Source organism: Protopterus annectens, chromosome 5.part1, assembly GCF_019279795.1.
Source record: "Protopterus annectens isolate FY-2018-M chromosome 5.part1, PAN1.0, whole genome shotgun sequence".
Lineage (NCBI taxonomy): Eukaryota > Metazoa > Chordata > Ceratodontiformes > Protopteridae > Protopterus > Protopterus annectens.
Genome location: NC_056736.1, coordinates 540,909,094 through 540,926,678, shown reverse-complemented (window position 1 = coordinate 540,926,678; position 17,585 = coordinate 540,909,094). Strand labels below are relative to the sequence as shown.

The 17,585-nt window shown below is 39.1% G+C and overlaps 1 protein-coding gene across 5 annotated transcripts in view; it reads left to right on the top strand.

Moving 5' to 3' along the window:
- The window catches only part of FNDC3A (fibronectin type III domain containing 3A), a 3,267,883-nt gene that overhangs the window by 3,092,759 nt on the left and 157,539 nt on the right, over positions 1-17,585 (top strand). The window lies entirely within an intron of this gene.

The window sequence follows — 17,585 nt, the reverse complement described above, 5'->3', positions numbered from 1 at the left end:
TCCTTCTGGATCATCTATGTTCTGTTAATGTTGTCAAATGTTTGTCTCCCCTCCACAGAAACCACATTGATCCATATCTATCAATTTTGGCATCACCTTTGCCATTCTTTTAGCCATTATAGACATGAACACTCTGCAGTCATGGTTTAGGATTGATATGGGCCTGTATGAAGCTGGATCTGATGGGTCTTTACACTGTCTAGGTATTACAACCACCACCACTTTCTTTCAGGATGGTGGTGCTTCTCCTCCTCTTAAAATACCGTTAAACAAAATTTCCAGATCTTTATCAGTTTTTCCCTCCTTGCTTCCAAACTTACACATGAATACCATCTATTCCTGGGGACATTCCTGTGGATTGGCTGTACATCACCATTTTTATGTCACCCCCTCCTATCTTGTTAGTAATTGGACCTCTAATCTTAACATAATTAATTTTTCCATAAACATTTCCATTTGTACCTTTTCTTGAGTTCCATATTTCTCTGCTTTATACAAACTTTCATAAAATGTCCAAAATAGTTCTAGTACCTCTACATGATCTTTTGTTATCTTCCTTGTGACAGGCTATCTAAGCTTGGTGACAACCCTTTCTGCTTTCTGTTGCCTCAGTCTCATGCTAAAAGTTTTTTTGCTCTGAAGTTATCAAAAAGCAGTTGTTTCGGCAACAGTTTTTCTAAACTCATGCATATTATTGACGTAATTCCTTTTTTATGTTTAGCATTCTGCAGTTGCTCCTCTTCTTTATCTATGAGATTACTCCATTCTGCAATACTTAACATTTGTCAGTTCATCTAAATAATTACTGTTACTTCTTAAACATATCTCTCTTTCTTTTATTTCCTTCCTATTTTTAAACTGTACTTTAATTTTATTCCACTCCCTAGCTATATTTTCAGAAGGACTATCTGTCTTCTCTGATAACTCCCAAATAATTTTTACTACCCATTCCTTAATTTCCTCTCTTTTCAACAGATAGGTGGGAAAGTGCCAGTGTCTCATTTTTATTTCATTATCGTGTGTTTTTGTTTTAGTTATTATTGACACGTGATCTGAAATATTTATTGGATGAGTATCATAACTTTCAGTTAAATGCACATGTTCCTGTGAAATATAAGTTCTGTCTAGCCTAGCCCAGTTTTTGTATCTTGGAGAATAAAATATGAAGTCACTCTGAACTCCTACTACTGAATTCACATCCTCCATGCCAAATATTTTCATAAATTTCTTCACAAGTCTACCCTCCTTTGTTGTAATTTCCCTTCTAGGCCCCCCAGATTCATCTTCTCTGCTACAAATCAAATTCCAGTCCCCACCTTTAAGTAATATTCCCTGCTGAAAGCTGATTATTTTTCCCAGAATTTTCTTAAGCTGCATTATAGCAGTTTTAAGTGGAATATAAGTAGATGCCATTGTAATCCTCCTCCTTTGCCAGTAGCCCTGTAATCCTAAAAATCTACCATTATAATCTTTTTTACCTTCTTCTGTCAGTATTGGAGTTATTTTGCAATTAATATAAGTACTTCTATTTTCCTTTGTTCCAGGTATTTCACTGAATAACCATCCTGAAAACATGTCTTTATCAAATTCACATGTTCAATTCTTTTCAAATGTGTCTCATGTAGCATAGCTATTTGCAGTCTACATTTTTTAATATATGTCACTACTCTTTCTTTTTTGTACATATCTTTGAGACCATATACATTTAAAGATAATATAGAAAGTGTCATTATACTTACCTTTTGTGTGTAACAGCTTTTTTAAGTGTCTAGTTCCAGCTTTTGTGTTGTATGCATACACTAATATTTAGCAGGTTGAACTTTTATACAGTTTTTTTGTCATATCCATTTGAGCCTATGTCACATCTTACAAAACATTACATTTTATTGAAACCCCCCAAACAAAATAAATAAATAAATAAATACACCTCTAAAACCTGTTAAGTAAAGCTAACACACAAAACTTTGTACATCTTCAAATATTGAAGTGTTACCCTCCTAATAGGAACAATTGTCCCAAACTGTCAGCCACACTCATAGACTTGGGTGAACCTAAAAGGAAGGTTATTCATGCTAAGGCACATGGTATAGCCTGTGCTTCCACTAAGTGTTGTCTGGTTTAGTCTTATCCATATTGCTGTCACAAATTGGGCAAATGTTTGAAGGCTTTCAGAAAACATATCCTAACCATTGAAAGAAAGAAGTATTTGTTTTTTATTGCTCTTTATCAGATTGTCTCCATGGAGAATGAGAGCCAAATACAGAATTGCTTCTGCAAGCATTTATTTTCTACAGAAAAGTTTTATTATAGTCATTGTTCTTTTTTATGTATTTGATTTCTGTTAATATGTGTTACTAGATTAAACCAAGGGACTTAATCCAGTCATTCTCCTATCAAGAATGAGTCAAAGTACATCATTTTTCTTGTGTCATACTCTTTTGACCAGACTTTTCTTCTTTTTTATGTTGCAGTGCCTATATTTCATAAAACTGAACAAGGAGAAAGAAGGGAAAAACAGAGGCACCTGTTTACTTTAGTACCCCCATTACACTTGAAAATAACTGAGAAAACTTTATAGCATGCAGATTATATCACGCATTATAAAAATACTACTATTAAGAACATTTTGTTTTACTTACACTTAACTCTCTCCCTCCTCTTCCCCTCTCCTAAGTATTTTTCCAAACATTAATGACATGAAATAGGGCATATGCATTAGAGTTCCCTACAAGTTTAATAAAATCAAAAAAGTCCAATATTTCCAGGTTTTCTTGTTATGCATGTTTCACAAATGTTGTAACCCCACATTTAATTGTGAATTTCCAAATTGCTGGTTTTATCCCTTTTTTATCTTTATTTCCCATATCCAGTATCAGATTCATTTCCAACATACTTTCTCTGTTCTTCTAGTTGACTCTTGTGCTTTTTTATTTCTTAAGCAGTTTCAATTAAAACATTGGAAAAGATTTTACTGGCACAGTCTGTCTGTGGTCTTTATTACCAGAAACTGTATCTCCTTCTGTTTTACAGCTCACTTTTTGTTGGACAAACGTTTGTATTTCCTCCTTAGCATGTTCTGCATCAAAAAATTATTTTGTCCCTCCAGGAAAGAATATTCTGAAGATAGCTGGTTACAGCAGTTTAGAATCTCTTGCCTGCTTCTTGACATTCACTGATTAGAGGAATATGTACTCCTCTTCTGCCTGGTGTACAGTGAGTAATCATTTTTCAAACACTCTACTGTCTCCCACTTTTAGTACGTTGTCCTTCTGCCACAGCTTTGCCGGAATCAACTCCTCCTCCTGGTAGGATTGCATGTTGACTATTAAAGGTCTAGGTTGCTTTGTCATGGCCAAGTTTGGAACACAGACACAGTGTGCCCTTTCAGTTAACAACTCCTGCTGTGGCATACCAGTCTAGTTGCTTATTTTTGCTTTCATAAAATTTATACAATCTGTTCCTTCCAGCTTCTCTGGCACAGCAGAAAAATCTTTGTCTTCTAATTCTATTATTATTGAAACATCTCTTCTTGTGTAGTCTCATATTCAGCCAGTCTTTTCTTCATTTCGACCTCTGATTTTTGCAGTTTTAGCAGCTCATCTGAATATCTGTTTAAAGCTGCTTCCATTTTTTTCAATCTTTTGTTATTTGATTTGACAGTACTGTATCAGTGTTTTTATTGTAATTGGCTCTGAGTGTATTTGACATATTTTTTCCTCTAGGTTATTACCAAAGCGAACAATGAAGCAACCAAGGAAATAAAAAAACAAATCCACTGTGCGCAAGCACTCCTCTGTGTCTTGGGAATTCCACTCAATACTGCAAAACCACAGTCCCACCAATATCCTCAAGCAGCAAATAAATGTCAGATCACGATATAAAACCAAGAAATAATTTATTAAATCCAAAATGCCAAAACTGGTTAAGCGCTTTCACTTGTAAAGAATACAAGCTTCATCAGAACACCCTAGTTGGATAATCAGTTCCTTAAATAACATTTTTGGCGCCATATCAGTTTGAAATGAGCAAGAATAATTTAAAGAGATACATACACTTTTGTGAACCAATTTGCTGTGCACATGAATACAAATAGCAAACGCTAATGTCAGACTAAAATATAAAATAAAAGACATTTAAAGTATATATAAATATAAATACCCATAGCCAACACTACTAAGTTTGTAGTTATTGTAAAAAATATAAAAACTATACAGGAAATTAAATATAATTCATTTTAAGGCCAGAAATGTTTTAATTGAAATTATGTCATTTAATCCTGGTGTAACAGATGCATCTGTATAAATTTGCCACCATAATTCTTTGTAAAGAAGTAAACCATTAAAGTCACCTCCTCTTTGGTTAACCTGCACAATGTCTATTATACCAAAGTAAAAATAGTGCTTATCTCCATGTTGTTTAATATGTCTGTACAGCGCATTTTTGTCATCCTTTCTTTTAATACTGTACAGATGAGAATAAATGCATTTGTTAAACTTTAATGGTCTACTTAGTAGTGTTGGCTATGGGTATTTATATTTATATATACTTTAAATGTCTTTTATTTTATATTTTAGTCTGATATTAGCGTTTGCTATTTGTATTCATGTGCACAGCAAATTGGTTCACAAAAGTGTATGTATTTCTTTAAATTATTCTTGCTCATTTCAAACTGATATGGCGCCAAAAATGTTATTTAAGGAACTGATTATCCAACTATGGTGTTCTGATGAAGCTTGTATTCTTTACAAGTGAAAGCGCTTAACCAGTTTTGGCGTTTTGGATTTAATAAATTATTTCTTGGTTTTATATCGTGATCTGACATTTATTTGCTGCTTGAGGATATTGGTGGGACTGTGGTTTTGCAGTATTGAGTGGAATTCCCAAGACACAGAGGAGTGTTTGCGCACAGTGGATTTGTTTTTTTATTTCCTCTAGGTTATTGGAAGTGACACCTTGCACCAAAGTCGGAGCTTGCACAGCCTCTTGATGGACAGCTGCAGAATTCTTCCCAGTCAGTGTTTTTCCCTCAGCTTTTGTGATTGATTTTCTTTCAGGTTCTCTGAATTTCTATTTTGCTGGCATCCTGGTAGTCCACTTACTAGGCAGCTACTGAAATTTACCCCAAAATGCCGGTTTACTGGCCCTCTCTTCTGAGTTTTCTGTTATTACACTGAGAGAGCTGAAATTAAGCTGTTACTCAATGTGCAGCTGTCTTGGAAGTTTCCTTAACTTAAACCATTCTATCCATTTGATGGTATTTTCTCCAAAATTTGCCAGCAAGGTAGAATACATTCTTCACAGTTTAGAGCTACATCTTCAGTTAAGGTTCTGTTGACATAGAACAAAGGACATCAGGAGTCTGAATAGCTATTTATTTCCTTTTCCAAAACTGAGAGTGGGGCTGTCTAAAGTTACTTTACCCAGATGGCTTACTAACTGTTTCTGTCATGTGTATAATGTGACTGGATTATCCTTACCATCCAAATCCAAGGCTAACTCTACAAGGGCAGTGTCTGTCTCTGTAGCTTTCTTTAGCTATGCATTGTTGGATGACATTTGCTGAGCAGCTACACTGTCTAATACCTATAGTCTCATTGCACATTATAAGCTTGATCTGCCATCAAGGTCGGGAGCAGCATTTCGCTTTGCCATCCTCAGGAATATCTTGCCACCTAAATCAGCTTGCCAGTGGACTATATTCCAGAAGTTGAGGTGGACGGAAAAGGCAATATCAGATGCAAAGTTATGTACTTGCCATAAAGGTAGATGTGTTGTCTTCTTCCATCCATCCTAATATCACCTCCCTCTGTCCATTCCCATCCAAATTGTCATGCGTTTCTTATTGCCTCTAGAGGACTTCATGGTCCTTCCTAAAGCTGCCTTCTACTTGATCTCATCAGGTTTCTGTCTCCTGTGAGTGTTCTGCTACCTATATGTTAGAGTCCAGTATGGGAGGGACAAACTCAATCTCAGGAGATTAGGTGTGGTGCATTATGGGAGATGAACTCAAGCTTTTGAGCCAAAGTCTTAGTTGCTGGCCTCAGATCTAGCCAGATCTGATAACCCACATGTTGATATAGGTAGAGGAAGTCGACACTGATCTAGCATTATGGTAAGTACATAACTTTAGTTTTGTTCTTTTATTTCTCTTGGGCAGTTTTACTGCAAAATTTATTTTTGTATGGTTATAAACAAACATGTATATTTTTACTCATGGCAATGTTGTTTCTTAGCATGATTTGGGCATTGTGTGATTATAGCTATCTTGCTTTAACAGGTGCTTAAAAGTTCAGGTGAAGTTAGAGATTTGTTTAGGTATAGAATTGTGTTAAAATAAGTTCTTAGTTTTGGGTGCTTGGGTTCCTTCTCGTCTTTTCTAGTTAAAATCTGAGATTGTGCTAACTTTAATCTAATACTACAGTTTCAAGACATTTACATGCAAGAAATTGTGAAGAAAAGTTTTGTTTTACCATGATTGTATTTTAAAGTAATTGCTACTGTGCTGGGTGGCAGAACATCTGTTTTTGGCTATATTTCAGGTGTTTACTTATCAAACACTTGCTGTTTCATTCACTCACATGTGAGCAGGTTGTTGCCCTTTTCCCCACTGTTGTACAAAGTCAGAATAGATATCTGTAAAAGCCCCCCCCCCCCAACTACAATGGAACACCTAGAGCATAAATATTTATTTGGAGCTGAGCATATAAAGTAGTGAGTGTTTGATGGGTGAGTGCATGCAGTTCTTTCTTCTATACACTTCCTCACATAATTATTTGCCTAATAGGGTGTATTGAATCAGTGTTGACTATGCTTTTTTGAAACTGATTTTAAGTTGATTCATTGACTTTCTGCATTTTTACTTAGTAGCAAACATTATTTCCTGAGATGAATTTTGAGCTTCCTTCTGTCCCCATGCATTGTGAGTGCTTGTTACTTTGTAACAATTTGCCCTAAAAAATAAATTGAACTCTGCTAAAACAAAGTTGTCAGATTTGCTGCTAATCAGCCCTTCAATTCACACCACTGCCTGTCTCTCAGAAACGTAAACTACCTCATTATCTCCTCCTCTGTCAACTAGCCCTTACACATTTCATACTAAATAAACCTACTTCCTGCCCATCCGTTTCATCTATTATATCCCTAACTACTCCCTCCGGAGCTCTGACCAGCTACTGTTGAATTTCTGTAAACCTAAAAGATCTGTAGGCCACAGCCTATACAGTTGTACAGTGGCCTTAGCCTGGAACAGAGTCTCCTTAGACATCAGATCCATACAAAACTGTCACAATTTCAAAATACTTCTAAAAGGAAGACTTAACACCTGGCCCTATTTCTGCCTTAACCTTGCCTAGCTTCTCCATAATCCACTTCACAACCTGACCAAGTCTGCCAGTAACCATTACTTCCTTTCTCCTTCCCTATCCTACTTAGATACTAGCCCTCCTCCTAATTTTCTCACTTCTTAGGTCTATACTGTCCTCTGGCATCTTGTTACTATTCTGTTTATCCTCCCCCTCTTCCCCCCTCCCACTTGCTTTGACACCACCCCATCACTACTCCAATGCAAAGTTTTTCTTCTTCACTGTATCCCCTTTTCTCATTACTAACCTACAAATACTTATGCATTATGTCATATATTTTTCTAAAATGCTGTACTTGATCTATTCTGCCTCTTCTATCCCATCATTTCACCTAATTATCTGTAGCTGTAAGCTAATTTGCAAGTAAATTTGTCAGTCCTTAATGTACAGTTCAACTACTCTTGTTTTATCTTTTCTTATTGTTGCTGAAACTTAATTGTATTTGCTAACTCATGTTTTATATTATACTGTTACCCAGCTAATTGATGCTGAAACATAATTGTAATTGCCAGCTTCTATTCTCTGTGTAACTATTTAATGTTTTTTTTTTTTGGGAGTCCTTTTCCCCGGGCCTCCGTTGAAAATTAGTTTCTGCCCAGTCAGACATTTTCTGGTCAACAAATGTCAAATAAATAAGTAATAGGTTAGTAAGTCTAAAACATTATTGTTTTTTGACAAGGAATCAGCCTGTAAGGAAATCTTCTGCGTATTCACTGAGACAATCATAACCCCAATGTGTTTTATTTTTAGATGCTTTTATTGCTGCAAGTTCTATTTAAATGCTAGGATTTAGCAGGAAAATGTTTTAGGTATGTTTTACAGGAGAAGCAGAAAAGCGTTTTAGATAAGGTTTTATACAAAAATAACCTTTCTCCCTTTCAGTTTGATTATTATTTGTTTGCTAAAATTTGTTTTAAAATAAAGCCTACCTTAATATTCATAGACATAGTATGGAAAAGTGTACAAGCCCAATGTTCTTATGTTTATGAACACAATGGTGTACAATGCACTTTTATGTCCAATTCAACACATCCCTCCTGCAGCCCTAACAACTCTTCTTCTGTCTTGTGTCACATGATAGTGCAGCACAGTAGAGAACATTTACATCATAAAGTATTGTTGTGCATAATTTTGTAGATAAATGTTCTTATGCTGCTCAGTGCTCTCCTGTCGTGCGTGTCTGCGATTTGTAAAAAATAGTCAGCCATTAGATGGACTATGGAGCCAGGCTTCTTTCTTGCCATTGGGTACTGATACTCAAACAAAACAAATTTTGTATATATATATATATATATATATATATATATATATATATATATATATATATATATATATATACAGTGCTTGATTTCTGCATTGTGTTACTTAACTCATTATTATTGCTGGTGATTGTTTTTATAATCAATAGTTTTGTTTTTAGGTGTGTGATTCCTAGAGAAGTCCAAGATTATGGGTAAAGACATGGAAAAAATTGCACCAAGTGCAGCACAATCCCCCCCACCCCACCCCCAGAGACACTCATGATTTATGTGTAGTGTGCTTGAGGGGTAGCTCACTTATCAGAAGATTTTGTTTTACATCTGAGAGTATTGTTGGACAGGAGAAATAAGTTGATTCTTAAAGGGCTGTTTTCCCAGATCCAGATTCCATAAAAAAACAAAACATCTGTTGAAAAATCTAAATCTAAGGAATCTGAATTGAGAAAAAGACAGTCAAACACCTTGGGACCCTCTTTGGTGACAAAAATGCAAATGTTGCATGTCCCTATGGCTTATGGAGCTCACAATACTGCAGGATATCTCAGCAAAGAGGCCCACTAGACAGGCTTTATCTGAGAGAGAACCACACCAGATTCCATCTTCACCACCCCACATTTGGTCATTCAGATCCTTCAAGTTCTGCAGGAGTTCACCAGAGGCAGACCTGGATCTGTTGATGAGAATTTTCTTGAAGATGAAGATGGGGGGGGGGATTACACCATTTCCTTTAGCTCTTATGGTAGTTGGTACAGGTCCTGTGCCTTCACTATTATCTCCTTCCCTGGATTGCATTTTGACTGTTGTGACTCTGGTGTTGACACTGAGGATATTTGATCTAACACTCTTCGCTTTGACCTTGTGTGGATCAAGGTCATTTCAGGACTGAGCATTTCACATTGTGGCTTCGGTGCCATCTTCAGGGTTGTATTGTGTGGCTCTGTTGGTAATTTTGGTGACATTGACTTATTTGATTTCATTCCACTCCTTGAGGCCATCCACTTCTCCACTTTTGGGATTCCATCTTCTGCTCCAATTGCTTCTCCTCTTGAGGATCGGATCTGGTTACAGAAGCAATATATTTGGATCTGGCTAAGGTTGGAACAACCCTCCAGCTAATGGGAAGGATGATTGGCCCTCCACTGGGAGTTGAGAAATGGACCTCATTAGGCTCAGCTCCAACCCATGACTTCCTTTCCTTCTCACCTCTTTCCTACCATGTATCCGTGGGTGAGAGTCAAGCTAAAATCCTCAGAACTACTGCACTGCAACAGGTAGAGTCCTCTGAAGAGTCAGGACATACCCCTCCTGATGTGCTAAGAAAGAAGACATGTAAGAGGAGACACACAGACTCCTTATTAGAGTCTGTCACATCAGGTACTGCCTCGGATGACAGGGATGGTTCCCCCATCCCCTTCTCAAGATGCCTGTTTTGATGAAATATTGGAACTTATACAGTAGAGGGGATCTTGGCCCACTGCCCCCCCCCCTCCAGGACTAGTAGATTCTCTCTATTTTGGCCTGTGCCTGAGCCTCATCTACTACTTGGGTGGTCCTTCCTGTTCATGGCAAAAAGCAGATTTATGTGAGGTGATGCCTCGAAAGCCTGACATTATTCTTAGGCTTTCTGAGGAAAGGCATTTCTGCACAAAGTGTCCTGTGGTGGATTCCATTATCATGGCTTCAGCAACCTAAAAAAAAGCGCTGACTGATGATTTAGCTGTTGTCACTCTACCAAACAGAGAGTCCAGAGTGATGGCTAGATTAAGGAAGCTGGCATATGCTTTACGTACCTCACATTAAGAGCTGTGATCAGTGCCACCCATATGAATCATTTCCAGAAGGATTTGGTTCAGCAAGCTCTAACCACTCAAAGTGCCCCTGACATCCAGTTTCAAGAAACAATTGGAAGCAGCCCTCTACACAGTGTTCAACATATCAAACCTCTGCACGTGCCTCATGCATTATGGGGGCAGATGGAGCAGTAAAGGCAGCCAGATCTGGTGTGACCATGTGGCTCCAAGCCTAGCTGAACCTCTGTGACTGTGGGCCACTTTTATGCAGTTTTTGCCAATGCCCCCTTTGATGGATCTTCACTGTTTGGTCCATCTGTGAAAGTAAAGATGCAAAAGTATGTACAGGATAGCAAGACACTTTCTGCTGCTAGAGTTAAATTTGAGGACCCACAAAGACCTTATAGTAGGTACCAAAAAGGGTCAAGGCCACTGTGGTTCAGACTGACCAAGCATCAACAGTTTAAGGCAACTTTTGACAGGGGCAGCCCAGTCCCAGAGGCAGAAGAGGTCTGCAGAGCTGGGGATGTCTTGGGTCCTTTTCTGACCAGCAACCCCATCATTCCCTGAAGGTCTATCTGATTTCTCCCCTCTTTAGACAGTTGGGAGTCATTTATCTCTCTACCCATCTGAATGGGCGACCATTCAAACAGGACAAATGGGTCAAAGGGATCATATTCTTGGGCTGTTCTCTACCCTTTTTTCTGACCCCCCCCCCCAAAAAAAAAAAAAAAAAAAAACCAGCTGAAGCTGGATATTCCACCCAATTATGCAAAAAAAAGATCACCTCTCTGCTCTCCAGGGTCAGATTTTTGCTCCAAAGAAAAATCAGGACCTCCGCCACCTAAACAAGTATGTAAGAAAGACCAATTTTAGGATGGTCACAGTGCAGTCGATATTGCCTTGTCTCAGAGAAAGCTACTAGATTTGCTTGGTGGATCACCAGGATGCTTACCTTCACTGAAGGATAGTGAGAGTCCTGGAGCTTCTGTCATTTTCATCTGGAAGTAAGCCATTATCAGTTCTGAGCCTTCCCTTTGATCTCACCACAGACCCCGGGAAATCAAATGCATGGCTGTCATAGCAGCTTACTTACAACTACAGGGATTCAGTTTTCCCTTTCGTGGACAACTGGCTCCTGGCAACTCCCATAATGCAGTCTGTCTTCGAAGCCAAAAGCTACCTGCCCAGACTGTACCTTTTATTGGGAATTTCCACAAACTTTCAGAAGTCAAGTCTCCTTCCAACCCAGAACATTCCATTTATAGGCTGTCACTTAGACAAAGGCAAAACAGGATCCATAGTCTGTCTCCCACTGGACAAAATTACTAATCCTTTTTCAAGCTGCATTCCCGATTGCCGTCCTAGTTCTCAGGGTTCTGTGTTTGATGGCATTGTCCATTCAGTTTATACTTTACCATATGGGGATTGTACAGTGGCTCCCATATGCTCAGTAGTTTCAGCTCCTACATCCTGTGTCCAAATGACTCTGATAACCAAAGCATGCCTGGAACATTTGCAGTTATGGCTAAGCTCCCCTTTTATCCAGTCCGACAGACCTTTCATTCTACCCTCTCCAGTAGTGGTTGTGACCACTGATGCCTCCTCTCTAGGGTAAGTGGGGGCATTACAATGGGAGGATTGTCCAAGGTTTATTGACGAGATTTTAGATTTAGTGGTAGTCTTCTTTTGCACCTCTCCAGGAAGTTGACCTGGATCTTGACAACGTAAAACTAACCACTTGGTTTCTCCACTTCCAGTAATGGCAATTGTCGCATCCCTTTTTTCTGAGATGATAAGGATCCTAATAGCCACTCAGAAAAAAATGTACATCACATGCAATTTTTACTGTGGAAAATAGAAGTATTTTTGGTACTTTTCCATTAACGGGGCAGCAGGCAAAAAGGTGCGGTTGATGTGAAGTCACTGGTGCTTCCTTTTTTATCATTATCTTTCTAAGTGAATTCGAACAATATTTAAAAATGACCCTTGATTTGGCATACTTGTCCCTCGTCTGCCTTCTTCGCATGCTACCCTTGAAATAGAAATATTTGTCATGTGAGGTACAAACACAATGAAACAAACTACATGCGCCTTTCCCGATCATGCAATATCAGAATAGGCGATGTTCAACCTAGCTGCACCCTTAGTACTAGGATAACGGGGCAGCAGACAAAAAGCATCAGAAATGTTGACGTGAAATATAGACGAACAACTACTGCAAATGTTATCCCAACTACTTATTCACATTTTCAAATTATGTTCCTCTTTTTCCAAGTCATTTCTCCCCATTCTCACTGCAGAGTTTCAACACATGTCCGTTTTTGGCTTTGTGCATGGTCCCCATTGTCTGTGTGTTTCAGTTGACAACTATGGCTCAGACCATTACAAATGTTAACACACTGATCCTTAAAAATCAGCAGATGCTCAGAAAGAGGAACATTTCCTTATTTATTCACAATATAACATCTGTGAATGACACCGTTTTTAGGAACTAACACTGAATCTTTGTAACACTGTCTCTGTAAGCAGCATTGACTTGTCGCGAAATGACTGACAGTACGACACGAAAGGCAAAATGAAAATCAGAGAACAACAACAAAATAATTATGACTGACTTTGGATGATAAATCCTTCATAGTGTGAGAAGCAAGACAAAATTAAAATAAGAACATGTCAATGCAACAGGCATTACTGAGATCGGACAAAATCAGTACGACTGTGCCAAAGAAGACAAAAGTAAAGGCAGACACAAACCAGCAGCTGTGAGTTCAGATGACCCAGTAAGTTCTGCAGACAAAACAGTGCGACTGTGACAACAAAGCCAATATTAAAGGTAGGACACAACAATTACAGTAGTAGTACTGACATGTCCCAAAAGGAATACTACTGTGAGGATAAACACAAACTTAAAAAGCATGAAAAAATAAGTTGCAGCTAACTTGATATCAACCTCATCTTTTTGCCTGCTGCCCCGTTAACGGAAAAGTACCGTATTTTCTTATATGGGCCTTTTCTTAGAACACCGATCCCTTCCACCCTGATTCCAGATGTCCACTATATTTTAGTGTATATATTTGATTCAGGTTCTAGTTTTTCTACAGCAAACATTCAGCTAGCGACTATATTGAATTTTTATGCAGAATATCAGGAACGTTTCCTTGCCTTCACATGAGCTTTGTAAGACCTTTCTCAAAGGATCCTTTTTACTTAGGCCCCTAGTCAAAGAATCTATTTTGGGATTTAAACTTTACTCTGGAAGCTTTGACAAAGCTATTGTTCGAACTGGCTTCATCTACCCCATTGAAGTTCCTGGCTTGGAAAGCACTGCTTTTTGGTAGCCATCACTTCTGCTAAGAAAGTCTCAGAGCTTTAGGCACTTTCTTCAACAGCCCCTTGCTTGTTTTTCACAAGGACAGAGTGTTACTCTATACTAACTCATCCCTTCTTCCTAAAATAGCTTCTGAATTGACCATGATGCAGCCATTACATTGCTAGTATTTTTTCCGGTTGTTCTAATAAAGAAGAGTACATTTTTCACACCTTGAATGTGCATAGATAATTACATTTCTGCCTTCATAAAACCAGTAATTTTTGAAATGGTTCACAGCTGTTTGTTTCCTTTGCAATAAACAAGACAGGTAAAAAAGTTTCCAAAGTTACTCTTTGCAGATGGCTTTTGGATTGCATTGCCTACATCTACATCTAACAGAACTGGCCTCTGCCAAGTTAACCCAAAACTTATTCCACCAGGGAAGTGGCAGTTTGTACAGCTTTTTTCAGGTGTTCATTGTTAGATGAAATCTGCCCAACTGCCATTTGGTCATCCATGGTCACTATCATTAAATATTACAAGTTGGACACCATTTCTAGAGCTAGAGAATTGCATCAGGCTTCTGGCCTCAAGGGTCTCCTGTCATGATGCCACCCCAGGGTTCAAATAGCTTAGAATTCTGACCCACGGGTTAGATTGGACGGACTGAATAGGACACAAAGGTTATATACTTACCATAGTTCTATATCCTTTCATTCATACTTGTCCGATCCAACAACCCTCCCTCCATCCCCCCTCCTTGTTTCTCATTGTACATGTAGGGCCTTAAGGACCTTGATCTTTATATATTTGTAGCTTACTGACAGGGTCCCCAACTTGATCTAAGGTAATGGTAGAACCTAGTGCATGAGGAGGTAAAATCTTAAAGGGGCTCAAGGACCATTAATGCTGCAGAGCTGGATCCAGCAAGAGACTTGAGGACCACAAGTCATATCAGAGGGTCGTGAATAAAAAGGCTGTAGCATTATGGCAAGTACATAAACTCATTTACAAAAATAAATTAAACAATGTGAAGAGCTAGTATGGTTCACAAATATCTGGATGGCCCAGTACTGTAGATATTTAGATGTGCGGTTTAGTTCATCGTATGAAGGCATTATGAGAAAAATCTATGATTACATTTTAGAAAAAAAATTACAAGTGGAAAATTTTAAATTTAAATCAAATGGTACATGTCCTGAATTAATTAGTGTTGCCGTATTCATTGTATACATTTCACACTTTATATGGTTACTGTTCAGGGAAATAACTAAGAGCTTGATGGCAGATTTCACCTGAAACTTGGGTAAGCCAGAAGTAGTCTAGGACTTGCTTATATTAGCAAATGAGGGTTGGGAGTTGTGGACTTGTATGAATATTTTGAAGTAGTTCAGATGAAGACTCTTAATTCAGATACAAACAGAGGGCTGGGGTGCAGAATGGAGTGAAATTATTGGGTGGTTTGGGAGGAGTGTGGGAAGTGAGTTAAAGCAAGGTGATCTAGGGACATTTGACAGGGGTGCAGTTGACCACACTTTCAAAAAGCATCAGTTTGCAATTTTGGAACATTTCTTGTGGAAAGAAGAGACGGACAGTGAGCTACTTTAAATCATTGATTGCAAGAAGGAGGAAAGAGTATTAAAAAGGTTGGGGGTAGAGAGAGAGAGAGGCTCAACTTTAAAATGTGGGGAACAGTTAAGGAGAGAGAGGTTTGGTCGGAGACGAGCTGAAGTGGAATACAACTTAAGTGAGGGATGGAGATTATTTTTGTGTGTGCAATTGTTAACCGGGGTAATGCTTCTAAGGCTCCAGATTCTCAATCCCCTGCTCCCAAGAAACCAGAAAGATTCTATAGGGTGCCTGGGGACTGCAAATGTTTGTTCAAGTGTCCTCCTGGTGACCCCTTGGTGGTGTTTGTAGCCTCTGGCAAGCCCTCTCAGTTGCTTCCTTCTCCCAAGTTACTGCTGATAAAGATAGCAGGACCATGGAAAGGCTAGGCAAGAAGGTTTATACCTCTGCTACCTTGGCTTTTAGGTCTATTAATTATCAGACCCATATGTCCAGATACTTCTTGGCTGTCTTATCCCAGGCTTGTCAGATTATTTCTGATCTTCCAGATTCTGAGGGTAAAACTTCTGCTCTTTCCTTGTTAGGGACTTCCTCCCAGATGGCTGGTCATTCCATCAAGTGTAGTTATGATGCAGCAGATGTTTCTTGTAGGGCTGCTTTTGGGTCAGTGATGAGGAGGTGTTCATAGCTTTGGTTTCAACCTTTGCCTGATGATATTAAGTCTAAGTTGATGGATGCCCCTCTGGATAATAAACACTTGCTTAGTGAAGCTGCTGCTGCTATGTTTATGTCTCTTCAGAATAAGGGCAAGCCTTTGCAGGAACTTAAACGTGTGTGTTTCTTCTGTGCCTAAATTTCAGAGATACTACCCCAATAAGCCAGCTTTTGTTCCCAGGCAATCTTGCCCTCCTCCTTAGGGCAAAAGGGGTTGCAAGTAGGCTCCTCCTACTAAGGCTACTCAGACTTCAGTGCCTCAGAAGTTTCCTTTTCCAGATAAACCGGATACTGTCTAAATATCCTGTTCTTCCTAGCCACTTTTGGCTTTCTCTTCTCCTCTCTCACTCTTCCTGTTTAGTTATAGATTACTCAGGATTCCTGGGTCATGTCCATTATTCACCAGGGGTATTTCATGGTTTGGAATTCTCTTCCCCCTTTTATGGGTATTCATCAGCCCCCTCAAGAAAATCTTTCTTTCTTTCCAGAGGTGCTTTGGGACCTTTTGACTCGGGGTGCTTTTCAAGAGGTGCCTGTGTCCCAAAGGGTGAGAGGGGTTTTACTCCAGGATGTTTCTATTACCCATAAAAGAGGGTATTTGGAGATCAATTCTAGACCTCTCTCATCTAAATACTTTTCTGAAGGTGCTGTCCTTTTGAATGTTGTCTTTTCAGACTTTGTTCCCTCTTTTGATTCCTCAGACTTATGTGGTGTTTCTGTATCTCAAGGATGCTTATCTCAGTATCCCGATCCATCCCGTTTTCAGGAAGTTTTTACATTTCTTTGTTTCTTCCTGGCATTTTCAGTTCTCTTCTTTGCCCTTTGGCCTTTCTACTGCCCCAAGGGTATTCACCAAATGCCTCGTTCCTGGGATTGCTTTTTGCAGGATTCAGGGGATCCAAGTATTTCCTTACTTGGATGACCTCCTGTTTTAGGCTTCCTCTCCAGAGATTCTGTTGCCTTCTGCAAGGGCTGGGGTTCGCAGTAAACTTCAAAAAGTCTTTTTTGACTCCTCCTCAGGACCATGTTTTTCTGGGGTACAGGATTCAGACAGTGCCTGTGCTTGCATCCCTGCCTCCTCCCAAGGCCTTGACACTCATTTTTTGTTCTTTGAAACTGTTCTTCCTCTGGCTTCTATTACAGCCAGAGAGTTTCTGAGAGCTCTGTGATTCATGGCATCCACCATCCCTATGCTCCCTCTGGCAAAATTCCACATGAGAAAGTTTCAGTGGTTTCCGAATCAGTTTGGCTTAAACATGCGCATCCCCTAGAATTTATAGTACCTCTTCTACTTTGTCTCAAGAAGGAACTTCACTGGTGGATCCAGCGGTTCTCTCTGAATCCAGGGCTCCCTTTTCATCTCCCTCTTCCCTCTCAGGAGCTGTTCACAGATGCTTCAGACTTGGGATAGGGAGCAGCTTTTGGCTCCCTAAAGGTTCAGGGGGTGTGGTCACCTCTTCAACAGAAAAAGCACATCAATGTCAAAGAGATGAGAGCTCTTCCGCTGGTGCTTTAGGCTTTTCATCCTCTTCTTCCCAAGACCCCTCATGGTATTTACAGACAGCAGTCTTATCTCCTT